The following is a 5198-nucleotide window of genomic DNA, read 5'->3' on the forward strand; positions in this document are numbered from 1 at the left end:
CCGATATTTCAACAACAACTGAGAGTTATATGGAATGACAAAATCATTTCCCAGGGGCACATCATCTTTAATCACCGTAACTCCTTTCTTGCTTCTCTTGTATATAGGGTACCCATCACCGTCAACCGTTGTTCTCTCGGTGCACGGCTTTGGGTAATATTTTGAGCACTTGCCTCCCACCATACACGGACATGAGGGCTTTGCTTTACCACACGGTCCATGAAGCATATACTCGCAAACAACACTATGTAAGACGGGATCTGTAGTCGGATCAGGAATCTCCGCGGAAATGATTTTGTCGACATCTGCGGCTGTAGGAAATTTGTCCTCCCGATGTAGGAACAATACTATATGGGCATGAGGGAGTCCACGTTTTTGAAATTCAATAGTATACACGACTGCAAAAAACACGTTCATAAATATCATTACATTTTTCTACAGTAATGCTATGTCAGAAACGATATATTAAAATAAAAGATTAGCAATTGGTAGTACCTCCTCGCGCTCTTCCAAAAATATGTCGATCCTTTAAGTCCCTAATCAACTCATCAAGCTTCATTTTAAATACGCGACAGACAATATCTGGACGATCCTCGGGTCGCAAGCCTCTTTTAGAAACAAATCGTACTATTTCCTAAATACTTTGGATTACGGTGAAAGTGATGAATAAATCTGGATAACCAAACCACTTACAAATAGTCATGGTATCGAGGAAATTTGCTTTTTTCCAGTTGTCACCTCCGGGGAAAGAAGAAGGCACGATAAACCGAGTACCCGCCGAAGATGGCTCAACATCTCCTCTTCCAACAGCATTTGAGAGGTTCTTATAATTATCAACCCGAAGTCGATCTTGGTTACAACGAATGAAATTGAGCCTATGCGATTCGACCAGCATATAACAATCAACTAAAAATTGGTGGAATGCCTTACCAGATAATAAGATCGTTGGAAATTCAACATCTGGTGGTCTCTCTATAAGATGATAAGCAAATCACTCCCTACATGTTGTTTCTTCACGTGGTTGGTCACTCGTGCTAACACCAATAGAAGAAGCACTATGTAGGATACCTGGCCTATACCCATCTTCTCCGGATGGAATTAACAAAGGATATTGTAAGGGGGTGTATAAAGGGTGCAACTCAGATATCCGCTGTAAACCACCACACGACCTTCTCACAATAATATCTCGCTTCTCCATATGTGGACCAATATCCCCCTCAATTAAAGCCGCTACCTCTGAAACTGTTGGAAGATTATAAGTTCTTCCATCACTTGATCTCCTTGAAATAAGTTTGATACTCACTTCACTTTCATCGTATTTACGGTCAGTCTATCCCTAACCTTCCTAAATGTCTTTGCAATTGTATTGTGAGAGTCAATCATATTTTCCAACAATCGTATTAACTCGTCATTGAACCTTGATGGATCCCCTGGACTACAATTAAAAATAAAATTATTGACTACGAAAAAAAATATTATACTCTACAAAAAAAAATTTATTACGAAAAGGAAATATATTTACCTAATGGCATTTTTTCGATTTTGAACTTCCTCTTCCGTGTCATATATGTAAAGTTGACAGAACTTTGGCCTTGCATCTCCGGTCGGTACCAAAGTCCCTATCCGATGACAATTTTGACCTCCCATCCTAAACGTGTACGGTCCTTTACCTTGATTGATGGAATGATCGATTTTACCGCCCATAGAAGTGAATGAGAACATCGAGTTATAAGCTCTAATGTTTTCTCTATAATGGTTGCTAAATCGATGCTGACCGGTCAACAACAACTTTATAAGTTCAAAGGTCGGTCTTTGAGAAATGCGAGTTCAACTTTTCCATCAGAACAACAAAGTGAGAACTTAGGACGTCTTGTACCACGTCTTTTATCTTTTCTCTCATCAAACCACGTCAACGCGTGACATTTCTCGCACTCATATTCTGCATCACCACAGTCCCAATAGCCTTCCCATGCTAAACAATTTTGAAAACAAAATTCATAAATTAAGAATTAAAAATTAGACTACAACAACAAAAGCATGTTGCAATTCAAATTAAAAAATAAAAAGTAATGATTGAACTAACCATCATTATTTAACGGCACAGAAGTATTTTGCTGAGTTCTCGAAGATTCTCCATGTGAATAAGATGCATTAAAAACACAACTATCGGATGATTGTTCAATTCGGTTTACAGAAGGAATCACTTCACTGAAAGTTTCACCATATTCAGCACATAGATCTCTCACTAAGCGCTCAACAACATCGGTCGGACTACATATAAGTTCTACACAACGTTTTTAATAAAAATTAAGAATGTCACAAACATTAATACGTGTTAAATGTAAAAAATTAAATATAGATATATACCTGTGACGTTGGAGGTTACTGGTGTAAAATTGACCGTATTTTGAGAAACGTCACTATGAACATTACCAACACGTTTGTTAGACACTCGCGACTGTCTTTTTTCTCTTGCCATTCTCGCTCGTAACTGATTAGGCGTTAGAATAACAGTGTTGGCATATGATGGAGTAGGATCATTAGAAACGTTACTTGGCGAGGTTCTTATCGCTAACTGTTCAATTACGATTGTTCTTCTGCTTCCATGACATGGGGTATGAGAAACTGAAATGTTCACAATTGGTACTACCGTAATATAAATTTGTAAAAACAACAAATGAAAAAGGATATAAATTAATATTCAAAAACTTTAATATATGTATTGAAATATTAACAATTACAAATAAAGAAGTACCGTTCGTAATGTCACATAGCGGTACTCGAGGATTTGACATTGATTGTGGCGTATTGTCCGTAATCATCAAGTTTCTTTGTCTTTGTCGAACTCCTATATTGGTAAAGCATAACGGCATAGACAAATTATGTCAAACGTTATATTATTATGTACAATTTAACAACGTAAACTACGTGGACCGTATATAAACACATCCCGAACAAAAATAAAAAGACACACAATATCAAACATGGGCTGACAGAAATAGAATTTTGGGCTCAACCTTTCTATAATTCACGTCCCAACCAATTTCAAGCCCAATTTATTGCACATCTTTTATCGTCATTTATCAACATTTCTACAATCCCGTCCACTACATTTGAAGCCCAATTTATAAACCCATCCCTAATTGAATCCTAACTAAACCCACATTATATAAATCCACCCCCCCCCCCCCCCACATCAAACCCTTACATTTCCCTCTCCCATTCAAAAATCCCGTCCACTTTGAAGCCCATAACCCATTCCTTATTTAACCCTAATTCAATCCACATTATATAAACCCATCCCCCCCCACCAAACCCTAATATTTCCGTCTCCCCTTCATTATTACATGCCTCCGCCTCTCTCTCTCACTCCTCTCTCTACTTCACTCTCTGATTACATCTTCAACACTACCATCCACCATGAATCCCTAACTTTCATCTTTAAAGATTGCTTACTACCATCCCCTCCGTCGTCCTCCCTAAATCCGATTCCCAACCCTTGAGCCTCCTACATCTTCTTATCGCCTTTATGGATGGTCTTCTTAGGAGCATTTTTTGAAGATCTACTAATGGTAAGTTCACTTTTAGTATATGCTTTGTTATTTCCGCCGATTTGTAAAGTAATTTCAAATTTTAATCGATTTATTTTTTAAATGGTTGTTTATTTTCTTTCATCTATGAATTTTCTGAGTTATTGATAATTAAAAATCGACATATAATTTTTTTTTAAAGATTAATTTCAGTACTTGCTTTTTTACAATGAGATTTATTAGATCTGTAAGTTTATATGATGCACATGCTGTTAACAATTTTATATCATTTTTTCTTAATATTTTTTGCAATTTTTTTCGTAATATAGATCTGTTAAATACGGATCTCATTAATGCAATATAAGATCCGCGTTTTGTTTTTGTTCATTTCTATGCCGCTTAAAGATGATGTTCAATACATGCCGATATTGATTAAATATTAATGCAAACTAAACATTTATCCTCGCATGCAGATTCATATTCATATTACAGATGCTCTATTTCGATATATTATAAACTGATCTGTTGATGGTGAGTTCCTTGATTGCGTTTTTAACACTTTTTTTTTCGATCTATGACTATAATGACTTAGAAATGCTAGTAACAATATTTTTAAAAAAATGAATTCAATCTGTTTTTAGATGTTAAATTTTTTTAATGGAGTTGTTATGTTAGTCTTCATAATTTATCTATATTATTGAAAATAATGGTTAAAAATCTGGAAATCTGAGTATAGGATCTGTTGTCATTCAAGATTGCTGCGTTTTTGTTGTTGTCACAAATTAAAACCCTAGATTCATTAATTAAAATTACATGTTGCCAACAACCTTACCTAAAATTGGATTCAAATCAGCAAGGGTTTTAACCTGACCCAAATCTAAACGGTTTTTAACCCGACCCAATCCGACACCGGTTTTAACCCGACCCAATCCAACACGGGTTTTAACCCGACCCAATCCAACACGGGTTTTAACCCGACCCAATCCGACCCGGGTTTTAACCCGACCCAATACAACACGGGTTATAACCCGACCCATTCCAACACGGGTTGTAACCCGACCCATTCCAACACGTGTTTTAACCCGACCCAACCCAACACAGACTGACCCATTTACATGGACTGACCCATTTGGACTGACCCATTTACATGTACTGACCCATTTACATGTACTGACCCATTTACATGTACTTGACCCATTTACATGGACTTGACCCATTTACATGGACTTTACCCAAATACATGGACTTGACCCAAATACATGGACTTGACCCAAATACATGGACTTGACCCAAATACATGGGCTTGACCCAAATACATGGACTTGACCCAAATACATGGACTTGACCCAAATACATGGACCTGACCAAATTACCTGGACTGACCCAATTACCTGGACTGACCCAATTACCTGGACTGACCCAACCTGGACTGACCCAACCTGGACTGACCCAATTGCCTGGACTGACCCAACCTGGACCGACCCAACCTGGACTGACCCAACCTGGACTGACCCAACCTGGACTGACCCAACCTGGACTGACCAAACCCAACCCACCCAACCCAACCCAACCTGGACTGACCTAACCCAACCCAACCCAACCTAGACTGACCTAACCCAACCCAACCCAGACTGACCTAACCCAACCCATGTGTTGGTCCTACCACAA

This window comes from Silene latifolia, chromosome 4 (genome assembly GCF_048544455.1).
Source record: "Silene latifolia isolate original U9 population chromosome 4, ASM4854445v1, whole genome shotgun sequence".
Classification (NCBI taxonomy): Eukaryota; Viridiplantae; Streptophyta; class Magnoliopsida; order Caryophyllales; family Caryophyllaceae; genus Silene; species Silene latifolia.